Source organism: Zingiber officinale, chromosome 5B (genome assembly GCF_018446385.1).
Source record: "Zingiber officinale cultivar Zhangliang chromosome 5B, Zo_v1.1, whole genome shotgun sequence".
Classification (NCBI taxonomy): Eukaryota; Viridiplantae; Streptophyta; class Magnoliopsida; order Zingiberales; family Zingiberaceae; genus Zingiber; species Zingiber officinale.
The window spans coordinates 90,859,527-90,878,066 of record NC_055995.1 but is presented as its reverse complement, the minus strand read 5'-3'; the positions used below and the strand labels follow the sequence as shown (position 1 = coordinate 90,878,066).

Below are 18,540 nucleotides of genomic sequence, written 5' to 3'. Positions count from 1 at the left end.
CGGTCCACCTAGATTCTAAAAAAAAGAGTTAGTTTGTACAATATATAAAATATCCCTACAACACAAAGTTAGCACGGTAGTATAATGCATGAATAGGAATAGACAGTAAAATATGTCTTGATCTCAACTTAAAAACCTCCCGGTTTCTCCAGTTAGATCGGCAACCTAGGGTTTGTCCCTTCCCGAGACACGACCTCTCCGTCGCTTCACTCCAGTTGATTACCTCAACCTACCTGCCAAACATTTGGTCCTCCAGACCTGTTTGGACTTTCTTTGCTCAGTGTCTATTCGTCCAAACTACTAAGACTTTTCCTATAATACTAAATTAATCAACAACAATAATACTAATGCAAAATACTATTGGTAAAACTAAACTTAGGTTTATCAAGATCCGCTGGTTCGGTCCACCGCGCGCGATCGACTAGAAACCTTTCAATCAACCTTGCTTGGAGTTTATTTGTCCAAGACTTCTCGCTATCTAAGGTTACCTCCCCTAGGGGTTTCTCCACCTGACTTCTCTCACCAAGACCTAGGGTTACCTCCCCCTAGCATGTTCACCACTTAGCTTCACTCACCATGACTCAGCATTGGATCGGCCCACCAGGGATTCGATATCGGGTCCTCCAGACCTACTAAATCTTCCTACCTAGTTTCTACGATCTACTAAGATTTTCTTTGCCTAGCCGCGACTAGGATTTTCCTTGCCTAATCGCAGTTAGGATTTCCCTTACCTAATCACAGTTATGACTCGTCACTCGATAGACTTCTCATCTATCTTTGCTAGTCATCCAGTAAACCTTGACCTGACCAGACTCTATTAAACATATTGTCAACCAAACATCAAAATCCTAGAGTCAATTGCACCAACACAAACCCTCTCTGACTTTCTAAATCCAACACAACCCTCATCCTTGAATTTGTTTCTGAAACTACTGCAGTGTTTGGCTCCAACCCCATATCCAAAACCATTTCTGAAGCTATGTTAGCACCACTACTTGAAACTTCTGCCTGTGGCCCTAGTTGTCGTTGCTGATTATTGTTGTCCAAATACACTTCACTTATTGCCAATATAGGTTCTGAGTCTGACTTAAAATCCAAGGTTGCAACTTGTCCAGGTTATGCTCCTGCACTTAGTCCTTCTGGATTCTCTGCGGCTACCCCTATTATGGAATCCACTGTTGCATTGTTGTTCCCCTTCCTCTTCTTGCTAATTAGGGTCTAGTGTGAAGATACTGCATGGACATTTGAGTTGTCCCTGTTAGCTGCAATCACAACTGATGTTGAGGCCTCCAAACCTGAACCTGAACCTTTGTTTATTTCTGCAAATCCCACTGATACACTTTTTGAAATTCCATTTGGCCCTGATAGCTGCCTCTATTCTTTCCCATTGATTGTAGTTTCCATTGTGTTGTTGACCAATAGGTTTCACAGTTGACTTTCCATCTATGTGGTTAGTTGGCCTTGAATCTGATCCTAAACCCAATGTAACAGTTTAAAATCAGTAACTGTCTGCGAGGAGGGACCACTTGTGTTGTTGTTCTGCAATTGCCCTATCCTTCTGTTCGCTTGTCCATCTGAAGCCCGACTCCCTGCTCTCTCCCCAATATGTGAGTGGGATGATGGGGGCCTGAGATGGTATTGAAAACCCTCTTGTATAGTGCTATCAGGCAGTGTTGCAGCTTGCTGCAGTGAGTTCATTTTCTTGAGATTTTGAGTGTCATTTTGTTTAAATACCAATTGTTTCTTTGAGTTGGGACTGTTCATTTGGTTGCAGCAGTTGCTGTCTAATTGCTTCCCCTAGTCCCAAGGGCCGAGTCAGGTTATGGTTTATCCGGGCTGTAGCCCGGAGGCCGACGATGCCGAATCTCGAATTTACAGGGGAAAATAAATGGAAAACACGAGAAAAAGAGGAATTAGTCTGGGCGACGGCGTCAGAGTTGGCAGTCATTGCTCACAACCTGAAATCAGCCCGGGTAGATCACCCGGGCTGGCTCCGCCATTGCCTAGTCCTATCTGTTTGTTTTGGGCAATGATGAAGATAATGCCCTAACTGTCTGCAATCGGTGCAAAGTTTCATAACAGCTTCAAATTTGATGTGCAGCTCCACGTCCCGTCCATCAGGGAGGGTGGCGGCAATGGATGGCGGCAATGGAGGAAGCGATGAGCGTTTTGAGGAACACTTTCTGCATTGACCTCTTGACCTACGACGCCAGCCATTCGATTTGGCTACAACTGTTAAGTTGATCCAGGGGCCTCCATCCAGCCGTTGGTTCCAAAGTCAGCCAATAGATTAAGTTAAAGCTTTCAGCCGTTGGATTAGAGAACCGTGTTTAAGACTGTCCTCACCGTCCAAATCTGAGTTAAGTTAAACGAATGCTGGATATCAACCCGATAACCCTCTGACTAACCCGCTTACCCGATGCAATTGCCTTTAATTTGAATTCACATCTCCACCAAAGGCCTTCAGAAATTGGGCTGCCACGTGACATATAGCCTCTTCCTGATTGGTCGAAACACCTCACCGAAGGCTTCTCTGTCTCTCTTCTCTCTAAGCTCTTCAACTGTCTGCAGTCAACATCGCCTTCCTCGTTGCTCCGGCAACAATGCTATTTTCCAAAGTACTTTGGGTTGTTGACGCACTGCCTCCCGATCCCTCTTCTTCCAGAGAACTACAGCTGGTTCCCTAAAGAGGCCTGGCGACCAACGTCTTACTTCCTCGAGCGTTAGTGGAACTTTTCTCTCCTGTTCAAAACCTGCAGTTGGCTGATGGCTCGCTGAGAGTAGTAACCCTTTACTGATATTTGTAACCCATTTTGTGTGTTTATGTCCTCTAATGTAGAGCATTCCTACTTTCCGCCCACTTCTGTTTGTCTCCGTTAATAGACCTGCATATTCCTATCGTATCTTCCTAGCTTATTATAAAGACCACAATTCGAATAGGATCGTCGAGATAGTGGGGTAGTGGAGATAAGAGTGTTAGTAAAGAAAGTGGAGATAGTGGAGATAATGGGGTTGATGAAGATAAGGTTGAATCTTTTGGACTGCTTTTTATCGTCTAGAGGATAGTCCTTTTGCATGTATTGGTGGAATGGATGACTCTCACTTATAAAATAGATGGAGACTATTCATCCCTACCAATGTATGTAAATGAACTATCTTCTGAACCACACCTCTGGATGAATAGTGATGTTGGTGGAGATAAAACTTCACCCCTATAAATAATCATGAGAAAGTTATGAAAAATTTTAATCAGGAGATAAAATATATCCTTGACAGAATCATTTTAGCAAATAAGGAGAAGTATACTTTAAGAATCTCACCTTTCCTACCGGCGTATCAACTTCTAAGGATTTTGGTAAGTGGATTTATTACGTAAATTATGAATTTTGAAAGTAATAGTTTTATTTTTTATAAAATATTTTGTTATACTACTGTTATTACCAATTACTAGAAATTACTGATTACTATCATTACTATATTTTGGGACACCGAATTAATTATGAACTAAATGGTAGAGGTACGTATTCTGAACACTTTTAATTTCTGAACTACTTTCGATTTTCGACCTATATCAACTTAAGGTACAAGGAACATTATTTAATTTCAGTGCTTATATATATTTTATTTTGAATTAACTATTATTTTTACTACTTAAAAACTGTTGCTTCTCAAGAAGTACTGTATTTGCATTTTATCCCCCGCTTACTGGGTGACTCCATGTCACTCACCCCTTACAACCCATTTTAGTTAGAGACGAAATTGGAACTGAGAATGAAATCGAGAATAGGGAGCAAGTTAAGTTCTGGGATTGGTGAATTCACTCCAATTTCCAACTGGAAGACTAGAATTCCGCTGTAATATGAAATCGAGAATAGGAAGCAAGCTAAGTATGAATAGTTTGTCGTTTATTTTAGAATGAAAAGACTTATTTGTTTTTCAATTACTATACTACCGAGGCTAGTTTTTTCAAAGTTTTTGTTTGAAAGAAATGCCAATGTCTTTTGTCAGTCATAGGCGTGACACTTATAATTCAAGCATTGAGGTTCTTCGGTGATCTGCTATCACTGCATTCCTACCTATAGAATCTGACTCCGGTGAGCTCTTCCCCTACTTAGTGAGTAACTAGCCCTAGTGTTCGGTGAAGTTCATCACCCTCTCAAGCGAGAGGGAAAAGCTACACTTCCTAAATAGATTTCTCTCAGTCCAGTCCGATGCCCTGTAGGTTCAGGGGGAGCTCCGATGAAGTTGCAGCTACATCATGTGAAGCTCCATAATGTTCCCAAACTCATCACTGATGTCCTGACCTTGCCTCTGGCATCCTAAGACCTATCTCTTTTCTCATCGTGGAGGAGGATGGCCAAAACTCTAGACAAAAGCTCTATCTTTTCTCTAGAACTAGTTGTTAGATGTCATAACTGAGAGCTCTTTCATGCATAGGAACTTAAAAGCACAAGGCGTCGAGTGAAAATATAGCGAGTGAGAAAGATGACATAGGAAGGGAGCTAACATGCTCGGTTCATTTGAAGAACGAGGAGCTGCGAAAAGTATACCAACAGAGCGAGAAAGACACGTGCAGTGCATTCAAGGGACAAGAAGCTGGGAGGAAGTCTGTATGAGGAAAAGGTTGGAGTTGAGTTCGAGCGATCTCAACTCCGGACGATCGAATCATCACCCAGTCGAGTGGAAGAGAGAATGGTCAAATTTGTACTTGACTATTTCAAGCGCCTCCTATGGACTTGAGGCCCCCTATTGATTCGAAGAGCTGAGGTGTCTCAGTTGATTGGAGGCACCTTGGATGAACAGGATCCAAGGCGCCTCAGCTCAATTGAGGTACCCCTAAAGAGCAAGAGTCGTTACTGTAGAGATAAGCATGGAATCTAGGTAGCACACTCAAGGTGTCTCTAACGATCGAAGGCACCTCCAATGTCGCTAGGTCAGCTAAACATTGGCGAAGTGGATTACACTTTAGCCGAACTGAGGCACCTCTATTGGAACTGAGGCGCCTTCATTGGCACCGAGGCACCTCCAATCTACTATGTCAGCAAACGGTCATTTCGACCATAATGCTATAAATAGAGGTCTTGTCCTCTTAGCTCAACAAGACACTTATCTTTCAATTCTGTCTTTTATTTTGATCTTTCAACTGTTGTAAGGGGCTTCTTCGCCTTCGACCTCTATCGAAGGAGTTTTCTTAGTTCACTTTTATTGTCTTGGATTAGAAATCTCCCCAATTATAAACCAAGTAAAACTCTGCTTCTTACTCTATGTTTTTATTATTTATTTTTAATTAATATAGTATGCCCTTACTAAGTAGAAAGTAAGAGAAATTTGAATTTTAATCTACAGGCTATTCAACTTTCTCTAGTTGATCCACCTTATCTAACATCTAAGTTAATCAGTGGATTTTGACTGAAACCTATTAATGGACATTGACAAGTCGGATGGGACATATTTCAGGTCATGTGAATTTCTGAGGCTGCAAGGAGTCCAACGGTGTCGTCTAATGCTTATTTCAACTTCTCTAAAGGTATTAAAATATTATCTAAAAAATCAACTAAATCCTAACCCCTGTGAGTTTGATACAAATTATATGAGGTCCAACGTGGGTCTGATATGAAATCATATCATGCCCAATGTTGACATGATATAAATGAGTTTAGGCTTTGGTTGACTTCCAATAATATTTTAACACATCTGAAGAAGCCAAAATATGCAATGGAGGGTACCGTTGGACTCCTTACAGTCTTAGAAATCTATAAGACTTGAAGTGGGGTTCAATCGAACCTGTCTAGGTCCATCAATGGATTTTGATCAAATTCTACTGATCGACCTAAAGATCTTAGATTGCAACCATTTCAGGTCATGTGGATTTCTAGGGCTACAAGGGGCCCAACTGTGCCCTCCATTGATTATTTCAGCTTATCTGGAGGTGTTCAAATATTATCGAAAGAATTAACTAAATCCCTAATTGCGTGGACCTAATATGAATCATATCAGGCTCATGGGGGTTTACCTTCGGAAAAGTCAAAATAAGCAATGAAGAACACAATTGGACCCTTTGCAGGCTTAGAAATCCACATGATTTGAAATGATTGCAATTTGAGGTCTCTATGTCGATTAGTAGATTTTGACTGAAACTCACTAATGGATCTAGACAGGTCTGATTGGACCAATTTCAGGTTCTATGGATTGTTGTGGCTGTAAAAAGTCCAACGATATCACCCATTGCTTATTTTGATTTTCTTCAAAAGTATTAAAATGTTATAAAACAGATCAGCTAAAGCTAAACCCTAACCTCGTGGCCTGATATGATTTCCTATCTAAGGGTTAGGTGAATTAAGTCCAAATGATTCCATATCATGCCCAACCGGGGCATGATATGAATGAGTTTAGCAGCCTTTAGCTGATTCTTTCGATAAAATTTTCACATATCTAAAGAAGCCAAATTATGCAATGGAGGGTACCATTGAATCCTTACAGTCTCAAAAATCCACAGGACCTGAAATGGATCCAATCAGATTTGTTTAGGTTTATTAGTGAGTTTTGGTTACAATCTACTAATTAATATAAAGATCTCATATTACAACCATTTCAGGTCCTATGGATTTCCAAGGCAACAAGGAGTCCAATAGTATCCTCCATTTTTTATTTTGGCTTCTCTGAATGTGTTGAAATATTATTAGAAGAATCAGCTAAAGTCCAAACCTTGTGAGCCTGATTCATATCGGGCTCACGTAAGAAATCATATTAGACCCACGTTATGCATGCATGCATAGGGAGTGAATAGTCTGCAAGTTAGATTACCAAATTCTTTTGTTTTCCAGTTTTAGCAAAGATGAACACAAGTTAGTTGAACAATAAAAACATAAACTAAAATAATAAGAGGCAACAGATTTTACTTGGTTATTACAACCATGGAGGTTGTTAATCTAAGGCAGATGAATGCACACTATCAAGTTCTTTCGTTGAAGGTGGAGTAACCTCTTACAGAAATGAAAGTATAGCGTTCGTGGTCAAATGTTGTTTTGAATGAAGATGACCAGGACTCTATTTATAACTCACTAGTCAAAATATAATCGTTGATGATGTGGCGGGTTCCGTGCACCTAGACTGGGTTCGGGTGCCTCCACTGTATTGCATTATCTGCTCCATAATGGCTCCACAACAACTTCATGATAAGTCTCTTATCCATGCTTGGGTACCTGGACCGGTCTAGGCGCCTGGAGTGTTGCTCACGTGGATCCAAAATTCTATCCCCGCTGCAACATCTCTAAAAAGGCGCCTCTGCTAGCCTAAGTTTGTCGGGCGCCTGGACTTGGTCTGAGCGCCTAGACTTGGTCCAGGTCCTTGGATAAGTCAACTTTATGTTGACCTTTTTTGCTGTTGCTCTGGTCGCTTAGGTGATTCTCCGGTCATCCAAAGTTGAGTTCACTCGAACCCAACTCTGTCCTTCTCCTCGAGCGGTCTTTCGCTCCGGTTTCTCATCCCTCAGAAGTGTCACACGTATTTTTTTCGTCAATCGGTATACTCTTCCGCAGCATCTCGTCCCTCAGATACATCAAGCTCGTCGACTCGATTTTCGTGTATTCCTTCTCGCTAACTGCGTCTTTCGTTTAATTTTTTGTGTTCTTAAATCTCTACATATTTAGATATAAGATATCAAATACACAGAACTTAACTTAACCTAGTTAATCCTATTAAAAAAAACTAATTTGGGATACTTTGTTCATTCCTTATAAATATTAGGCTATATAATTAGGTACGAATGTATATTTAAAATTTATAAACATAACTAAAATCGAATCCAACGATTATCTATTTTATTATCTGAAACTAAATTGATAATTTAATAAATTTAAAACTTTTTATTTGTTTTATTTATGAGTTTCTTATAAGACATGTCATGTCCATCGATATAAAATGGAATTGCAGCAATAGCTGTTTCATGAATTCAAACTTCTTTAAATATAAAAATTTGTTGTACCACCGGACCTACCAACCTATGACCATGCCCCCAAAGCAAAACACTGGACGAGCGTATTCACCTTCTACTATCAATACTCCAAAGCAAGTAGATTACTTTTTGGACCTTCCATTTATCAAGAGTTCAAGACCAAGACTGGTGTACTATAAAAAATTTTTATAGATTAAACTTATTTATTATTTTACATAAAACTTAATTATAAATTTATTTAATTTTATTTAAATATACAAAATTTGATTAATTTATAAAATTTTATGATCTTAAATTTAAACATAGTTTATATATGCATTAGATTGCATAATTAAAAGATATTATTTAATTATGTATTTTTATCACTGCAGGATCAGTTTTGATTCATAATATTTTTTTAATAAAGATATTATTTAATTTTTAACTCAACCTGTTAATCAAATATTTCACAATGCACGAACGCATAACAGCCATATTAGCCACTGCAAATTAATCTGGAACTAAAATATTTTCAACTGTCGATATAGAAGCAGGAAGAAATCCAAGCATAATCTCGGCTCAACTATCTCCGTGCCAAATCAAACACTGAGAAGCTTAATGGTTAATTATGGCAAGGCTAAGATCACATAATAAATCATCACTAATTGTACAGTTTGGAGCACCAATTTATAACTTGCATGATTTGCATAGCCTTTTACAGTTGAAACATGATTAGACAAGAGGGTTTTTCTAAAACTGCAAAATCATGAGCCTTTAATATTATAATTTCTTGACATTCAAATATGGATTGTATAGTGCAAAATAGATCATTGGCCTTGCTATTATCAAAATAAAATGGCTGAGATAAAGAACTTGTAACTATTAGTTGTGGGTGTGGCTCTAAATATATGTGAAAGAGATGCTATATCGTTAATTATGCTATTTCTAATTGCTAGTAATAGTAAAGCATATTTGCATCGGAAATACTTCTGGGATAATTTTTCATCCCATTCTAGGACTTTCAAATACTACCTACAAATAGATCATGCTTCCAATATTGATTTATAGGACAAAAAACTACAGTTGATATTCAAAGACAATGCGTGAATTTATGATCAGATAATAGCAAAATCAACGAATCTTCAAATGCCAACATAATGTAACCCTTTGAATTCATTTTGCACAATCTTCGTTTCCATAACATTGAAGTACACTAAACTTAAAATGTCAACATAATGTCAACTTAAAAAGTTTTTTAGACATATAGATGTGCTCGAATGGATTATTCACCTCCAACAAAAAGTTTTGTAGACATATAGCGAGCGAACAAAGCTAAGCATCTGGAAAGCCTCATTTAATCTGTCTATTACACTATCTTTAAGAATTCCTTGCCCAACTAAGCACAGTTTTCTGCAAAATATTATCTTCCCCTTCTATTGTTCTGTTGAAGATGGATTATTAAAATTTTGAAATCAATGTATGACGAGTTCCAGTAAATCTGTAACAGTAGATAAACATAGTAATACCGCAATAACAGGACTATGATTGTCTTCATGTATAATACCAAAAGTTACATCTTTGATCTAGAAACCCTAGAATAGAGCTTCTTTGTTTGACTTTACTTTTTTTAGTCTACTATCAGCTTAAGTTTGGCTTTAACATTTTTAATCTCAAGGGACTGCAAATGAACTGATACCAAATGGGACTTTGAATCTGTAACCTATGCACTTCTGGATTTAGCATAGAACATGTATATACAATGCTCCGGAAAATATAAATCAGTACATGAGACACATTGAAAAATCACTCGAGACTTCCAAATTCAAAAACAATAAAAAGTTCAACCTAATGATAGACCTGGACAATCAAAATCATCCCATACATTTTCTTTTAAAAAAATAATAACACACAAAACAAAACAAAACAAGGTTTACAGATTTATTTGAAAATGTTGCCAAGAAATGCTTCAGATAGAGCTCAACAAATAAAAATGAAGGAAACAATTACAAAAAAGGCATAATTCAGGTTATAAAGTTTAAGTTACAGTACCTAAAATAACAACTTTCAGCACGAGTTATCAAAGTCAAAAGTCAGAGTTTTTAAATAGCCAAGTGTACTATTTCTAGTAAGGACTGAGAAATCGATACGGACACAGTTCAGCATTTTTAGTTTCTACAAAAAAAAGTTTCTTATAGCAAGGATATGCATAATGCTGGAACCGAATATTTTGGAACAAAACTAAATTTTGCAGCGGTTTCAAGTAAGATAGTTGTGGCTTTGGATATTTATCATATTCACTATCAAGTAATTTTGGAACATTATTTTATATTTAACTGTAAATGTTATTTACATAATAACAAGGTTAATATCCAATTTTATCCTAGTCCAAGTCAATTTTCCATCAAAAGACCTCATATCTTCATTTCATGTATGTAGAAAATTTTAAACTTAGTATTTCCTCAATTTGTGCATATTGTTTGCCCTATCTTTAGATCCACACTTCAAACAACTACCATTAATGTCAGATACTAAAATGATCACACGACTTCTTTTGTTCTGCATAAAAATTTACACAGTTCTAGACTTAAAAAAATTACATCTAATTAACCTTCTAAGGACGCCAATAAATCTTTGAGAGAAGTATTATTAGGGTCAACTCCTGAAAGATGTGGGGATAAGCTAAGTTATAGTACCACTTATAGCAAAGTATTACCGAGGTTATGATGAATAAAACAAATGATGGGTCCTCAAGCATTTTTCTAATCTCAAACTGAGACGCTTGATCTTTTGCACTTTCTTGAACAAACATTTGGAGCGCTGGAGGTAACAAAAAAATTGTTAAACTATGCTCATAATTGCAAACTATCTATTGCCAAGATCAACTTGATAATGACAATGATCATACAAATTCACAGAATTCCAACAACTTAGAAAGTACCACAAAAGAGTTTAACCTGTCATAGTTTACATTTGTTGGAAGCTGAGTACCAATAGTTGCTTTGCTTTCTTTGACATTTGTCAAAGATGAATTAGGATTAATTCTACATTTTTACTCCTCTAATCTCTTCTACTTAATTAGATATCTATTTAAGTAATATATACCAATAAGTGGGCATATATTAGAAACATAGTTCAATGATTAAAATATAAACATGTTTGGGTGCAAGAGACACTTGATATTACAACAACAACACACATAGTTCAATCTTTAAGCATGTCATTGGGTATTTTGCTTAGAAGTCCTTCTAGATCAAGAGCCCCCACCAAGAAGATAAAAAAACTCCTCATTGTAGAATCAACCACAACCTCTATTAATTCTTCCACATTACATTTTTCAGCTGCTTCTAATTCTGCTAAGTGGAGAGAAGCTTTTTCATTAATCAATGAGGAAATGAAATCAAAGGACATCACACTACGGGGATGAGAGGTCTCGCCTATTAAATTTGACAATGTGGGATTATGGTGTGTTTCTGCAGTATGCCTTTTTGGTGGAGGAGAGGTAATTGTTGCCCTATGAAGGCAAATGTGGTTAGAGGAATTGATGAAGCAATAGATGCGCTTGGTGTTAAAACTATTTTGGAGGAACCTGGCCGAGCATTTGGACGATTTCTTTTGCATTTGATTAGAGAAACAACGATTTCTCATTCCTCTGGTACTAGTGAAGGCATTGGGGGGCTAGAACTGACTCTTTACTCAATTCTGCATCCGCTGCAGATATGACATTGTTGTTAGTAACATGTCAATGTTTGCTTAGACATACATTCTTTGTTCTGTGATAATACTCGATAAGCATGAAGTACTTGATAAAAATATAGATTACCTAAAAAAACAACACAGTAAAAAAGAAAACTCGAACAGCAGTCGAAAGGTTAGGCGTCAATTGATGATGAAGCAGAATTTTGAAGTATTGGGAAACTTCAAAAAATGGAAGAATGGCGAATGACTCTACACGAATTAATGGTCGATCACAATCTTCAACTCGGAAGTAGCACTGCCGCTTCCACCGCCAGCGACCAGGAAATCCTCAACTATGTTTAATTATTTCTCCTACCTCCCGGCCAAGAACCTCTTCTGCCTATACCTCGTCTCCAAGTCCTTGAAGAACATGATCACCTCCGATCCCCTCTTCCACCTCATGCATTAATCCTATCACAACGTCGTTGCCGCCACCATCGTGTTCGTCCACAATAACTATTTTAGCTTACAATTCTTCTTCCTCGATCTGGACTCCCTCGGGACTCCTTGGATATCCCCTCCACCTGTGATGTCAGCCGTGCTACTTCCGAGTTGAAGATTATGATCGACCATTGATTCGCGTAGTCTTTTGAAAAAAGGAGGAATGGTGAAAGACTCTATGTGAATCAATGGTCGATCATAATCTTCAACTTGGAAGTAGCACTGTCGCTTCCACTGCCAGCGATTAGGAAATCCTCAACTTTAATTGTTTCTCCTACCCCCCCCGGCTAAGAAACTCTTCAGCCTACACCTCGTCTCCAAGTCCTTGAAGAACATAATCGCCTCCTACCACAACGCCGCCATCGCCCACAACAACAAATTTAGCCTACAGTTCTTCCTCCTCGATTCGGACTCCCCTGGAACTCCATGGATATATCCTCTTCACCTGCGACATCAAGATCCTTTGCTCTGCCGGCGGTCTAATTTTCTACATGAAAAAAGATCCGGCCAAGAACCTCTCTGCATACACCTCGTCTCCAAGTCCTTGAAGAACATGGTCACCTCTGATTCCCTCGCCCACCTTATGCATTAATCCTACCACAACGCTGTCGTCGTCTTCCTCCACAACAACTATTTTAACTTACAGTTCTTCCTCCTCGATCCAGACTCCCCCGGGACTCCATTGATATATCCTCTCCACCTGCGACACTAGGATCCTTTGCTCCGCTGGCGGTCTCATGTTCTACATCAAAAAAGACCCAGCCAAGAACCTCTTCCACCTACACCTCGCTGACAGTGGAAGCAACGCTGTCGCCGTCTTCCTCCACAACAACTATTTTAGCTTACAGTTCTTCCTTGATCCAGACTCCCCCGGGACTCCATTGATATATCCTCTCCACCTGCGACGCTAGGATCCTTTGCTCCGTCGGCGGTCTCATGTTCTACATCAAAAAAGACCCAGCCAAGAACCTCTTCCACCTACACCTCGCTGGCAATGAAAGCGATGTTGTGGTAGGATTAATGCATGAGGTGGAAAAGGGGATCGGAGGGGATCATGTTCTTCTAGGACTTGGAGACGAGGTGAAAATATAGTCCCTTAACTGATTTAAATTCACTGTCTGAAGACCCAACTAGTTGATTGTCAACTTAAGTTTCTATCAAACCAAATAACTCAAATGAACTATATCTGAAATTCAAGAATGGAAAAGACACTACGAATCCATTTTCCAGAAAATATAATCCCTAACTGATTTAAATTTGCAGATCTAATAACCAACAAGGCTACCTAACTAGCAAATTTTAAGGCATTATTCAGTGTGAATTTTGAACCTGATCCATTTGACACTATTGAGTAAAAAATACTCGCTGCAGTGGATTCATGAATGATGGACTACAGACTGAAAAAAAATAGAGTTGGCACTAACGCAACAGGAAGCTACTAATAGTCCAAGGTTGGGATGGACAGGGATAGTCTTCTGTAACATACTTGCACCAACCCAATCTGCTTAAGCCTAATTCAGGTAGCTAATAATTGGGTTTTGGTCTAGTTCACATTTGTCACATTAGATTTATAAAATCAGATTTAGGGCAGGTTTGAATTTGCTTAATCTCAGGGGTATTTGTATATGACAACCATTTAAGATAGCTAACTGTGGTTTTGGATATTTATCATATTCACTATCAAGTAAATCATCATGTAAAAAAGAAGGAAATCTTACCTCTAACTAAAAGTTTTTTAGGCATATAGACGTGATAGAATGAAGGGGAGTCTTGGCGCAACGGTAAAGTTGTTGCCATGTGATCAAAAGGTCACGGGTTCGAATCCTGGAAACAACTTTTTGCAAAAAGCAGGGTAATACTGTGTACAATGGATCCTTCCCGGGGACCCCGCATGGCGGGAGCTTCGTGCACCGGGCTGCCCTTTTTATAGATGTGATAGAATGGATTATTCACTTATAAAATAAATCATCATGGAAGAATAAAAAGGAAATAATACCTCCAGCAAAAAGTTTTGTAGACGTAAAATAGCGAACAGAGTTAAGCATCTGGAAAGCCTCATTTGATCTGCCTATCACACTGTCTTTAAGAATTCCTTGCCCAACTAAGCCACAACGTTTTCTGCAAAATGTCATCTTCCCCTTCTATTGTTCTGTTGAAGATGGATTATTATTGTGAAATCAATGTATGACAAGTTCCTGTAAATCTGTAACAGTAAATAAGCATAGCAATACCACAATAACAGGACTATGATTGTCTTCCTGTATAATACTAAAAGTTATATCTTTGATCTGGAAACCCTAGTATAGAACTTCTTTGTTTTGAATTACTTTTTTTAATCTACTATCAGCTTAAGTTTGGCTTTTAACATTTTTAATCTCAACTCTCAAGGGATTCTCATACTGCAAACTAACTAATACCAAATGGGACTTTGAATCTGTAACCTATGTGCTTCTGGATTTAGCATAGAACATGTATATAAATTGGTCCAGAAAATATAAACCAGTACATGAGACACATTGAAAAAACACTCAAGACTTCCAAATTCAAAAACAATAAAAAGTTCAACCTAATGATAGACCCGGACAATCAAAATCATCCCTTACTCATATTTTCTTAAAAAAAAATAATAACACACAAAACAAAACAAGGTTTACAGATTTATTTTAAAATGTTGCCAAGAAATGCTAGGCCATAATTCAGGTTATAAAGTTCAAATTATAGTACCTAAAATAACAACTTTAAGCACGAGTAATCAAAGTCAATAGTCAGAGTTTTTAAATAGCCAAGTGTACTATTCTCTAGTAAGGCCTGAGAAATCAATACGGACACAGGTCAGCATTTTTAGTTTCTACAAAAAAAAGTTTCTTTTAGTAAGTAAGGATATGCATAATGTTAGAACCGAACATTTTGGAACAAAACTAAATTTTGCAACCAAAAACATTTTAACCAATGTTTTTGGGTAAATACTGGAAAACAATCATTTTAGAATACCAATCATTGCAACCATAAATATTTCAACCATTGTGTTTGGGCAAATACTGGAAAATTTTACTAAAAATATCCATCACGACAAGAAACATCTTAACTACTGCATTTGAACAGTGGTTGAGAGAAAGGGAAGAGAACAGATCCGTCGAGAAGGAAGGAAGAAGGAAAGGGGTCAAAAGAATCCGTCAGGAGTAGTATAGTTGGCTCTCCAGAGCCAGCGCTTGCTTCCTGAAAGAATATTTCTTAACATGGGATCGCAGATTATCTCCAACACTGAGTTACACGATAACAGCAAGAAGAAAAGGGGGACAAGCGAATGGGAAAGTGGAAAATCGAGGTTGGGCTAACTGGGATGGGTCGATCGGGTAGGGGATTTTAAAATAGTTCTCATACTTGTATATTTTTTATTTTATTTAGTTTTATTTTTAATTAATTCAATTTATTATTATTTTTATTTTTATTTTATTTTATTTTTTAATCAATTTTATTTATTATTTTTTATTAATACTTTATTTTTACAATTTTATATCAATTTTATTTAGTTTTATTTTTTTAATCAATTTTGTTTATCATTTTTTTATCAATACTTTATTTTTTTCAATTTTATATAAATTTTATTTAATTTTATTTATTATTTTGTTCATAATACTGGTATTTTTTTCAATTTATTATTTTTTAAAGTTTTGTTTTTCTTATTGATTTTATTTTTTTGTTAATCAATTTTTTTATCAATTTCATTTTTTTAATAATTTTTTTATATATTTATACTCTTTTGTTTATTTTTAGTTATAAATTTTAGGAGTTATTATTTGTAAAAATTTTAAAAATTATAAAAATATGGATCAAAATAAAAAAATATATATTTAAAACTGACAAAAATATTAATAATTAATAGTGAACACATTCATAATTTAGGAATAAACATTTTTTTAAATGAAGAGTACATATAATAATAATAAAACATGAAAATATATAAAAATAGAAATTTTAATCAATATTACCTCCAAATTTTGCTCTTGAAGTGTTTGCTGGTGGTATACCTATTACTTTATACCATAAATGAACATGTGTCATATAACGAGTGACTCATCCTTTACCTTCATACGATGAATGTTGCCACTACCACATTGGAATGAATGGTACAGGGTAATGAGGATGTAAGAAAACTTGAACGAAGTGATTGTCAACATGAGTAATGGCTATTTCTCGACACTCTTGGTTTAGAACTGGAGAAGTTCTTAATGACAAGTGAGTAAAATAACTCCCAACATGCTCACCAAATGTATGCAATACAAGATTATACTTTGATGTGATGCCAACTCCCAAAGGCATAGAGTCCATCTAATACATTTCTTGTGCACACAGCTTGGATCAATTCAATGAGAATAATAGATTGGTTACCAAATTTCGATTTGGATAAAGTTGATCATATAGATCCTTATTTTGTTGAATATCTTCTATAAGCTCGAATCGTATTTGAAACTCACATTCTTCACCATACCCAATTAGTACAGTTATTGCCATGAATCCACAATGATCATCAGGTTGAATATCAACAGTGTGAGAAATATAACGCTGCAGAGGCACAAGTAATTTCTCAATATAAGTATCATGAATAGGTGGAACTGGAGAGTGATCATGGGTCGTTTGAGTATTGCAAACCTTCGACCCCCTTCCACATCTTCCTCTCCCTCGAGATGTTGCAGTCGGTTGAGAGACCCTAGATCCTGAAGTGGATGCATATGTAAAAGAAGGTATGCGACGTCCACTTTGCTCATCTCTACCAGAGGTCGACTTCTATGTTCTATGTTGTATAAAGGGACTTGAACTGTACTTTGAAGATAGATCTATCATATCAAAAAATTTGTCTATCATATGCTCTCGCATATGTGGATCCATCTCATCTAATTAATATCTCAACAACGTGGGATATCCTGTTAGGTTGTGCTCCCTCGTCATTAAACTGATGTACGTGCATCGACAATCTCATCCAATGAGCGTTGATACTTTGAAGCGGAATTGAAATGGAAAAGTAACGGTAATGTGCAAGATCATGCTCTCATGGCAATCCGTATATAATTTTGATAGAACAGTTGCATCTGTTGACTAGCTGGTGAGATACTTCCTCAATGCATTTTAGCTGACCAGAAATCAACTCCATTACCTCTAATGAAATCCGCCACCTTATTTGATTGAAAATGCCATCATATAAATGTTGATGGTATGAAATGTTGAGAGATCTCTCGAACAACTTCTTAATATCCCCGACTGAATTCTCAACATCGTATTTATTTTTTCAAAATATGTCTGTAGGATGACATGGTATCTCCCAAATATAACTTTAGTATCGTATATATAGACTTTGCCCTGCAATAAAAAAAATGCATTGTGTTTTAATACTGAAAAGAATTGAAATAGTACAATAATGAACAAATTTTAAATAATAAAGCTATAAAGTGACTATACCTTTGATTTGAATTGCTCCCAAAGTACATACATGTATCAACCCATGCTGAAACAAATCACTCTTTATAAAGGTGTAACTATGTATCCCAAAGGTAATTTAGAACACCCTCAAATCGTTGATACTCCTCGCGCATGACATCCCACTTTTGCTGGTAAGACCATTGTGTCGATGAATTAATAAATGAGTGTCATGATGCATAAAAATGTTGTCACTCTAGACCAAGCATAGGGGCGTATTTCTTCACTACGCACTGATTTATGTGTCAAATATAAAGGATGTGACGTACATTGGAAAAACATATTTTAATATCATTAATAAGTGTCAAATCCTGATCTAAAACAAACATCAATGGCAACGATACCTTTTTTTCAACCATCCACTTCTTTAAGGTACCTAATGCTCATGTCAGTTGCTCTGTCATTTCATTACTAAGATATACGAATATAAGTGAGTTAGTTCACATTGTGGATGTGATACCCACTACCTCCAATAGTGGTATCCGATACTCATTGGTCTTGTATGTGGCATCAATGATCAACACAGAAGAAAAATTGACAGACAACTCTAGTCTTTTTGGATAAACCTAAAGAATATCTATGATTTCGTTGGTGTCTGGATTTGTACGATAATTATGGAGGTATTCTTTCTTGATTAATTGGTCTAAGACATACTGAATAAAATTTAGGCAGCTCCGTTTAGCGGATTTATTTATAAAAATGACATTGTAAATGCTTTTGATCCCCGTACTTGTTGACGGGTCTCTTTCCTTCAAAATACTAAGAATTTTACGAGGTGTGGTGTTGTTCGCTATGTCAAACATAAATTCTTTCTCTATTGGTTTTAACCTACTTGGGTACTCCTAATTGATGATTATGAAAATCATAAACAACCCTTAACCCCCACATCACATCATCTAGAGGTATTGATATACCTCGCAACTCAAATGAGCATTCATATTTTTTAGTCCCAGTATTTC

General features: G+C 36.9%; 1 long non-coding RNA gene across 2 annotated transcripts; it reads right to left on the bottom strand.

The window, feature by feature from the left end:
- Positions 1-10,816: 10,816 nt before the first annotated feature.
- LOC121984969 lies at positions 10,817-15,448 on the bottom strand. Of its 2 annotated transcripts, none has more exons than XR_006113029.1 (3): positions 14,106-15,448; positions 13,828-14,029; positions 10,817-11,641 (listed from the first exon to the last, which is right to left on the bottom strand). It is a non-coding gene; the product is annotated as an uncharacterized LOC121984969 (long non-coding RNA). The 2 variants fall into 2 exon arrangements; XR_006113030.1 differs by having other exon boundaries at positions 13,828-14,024.
- Positions 15,449-18,540: the final 3,092 nt, after the last annotated feature.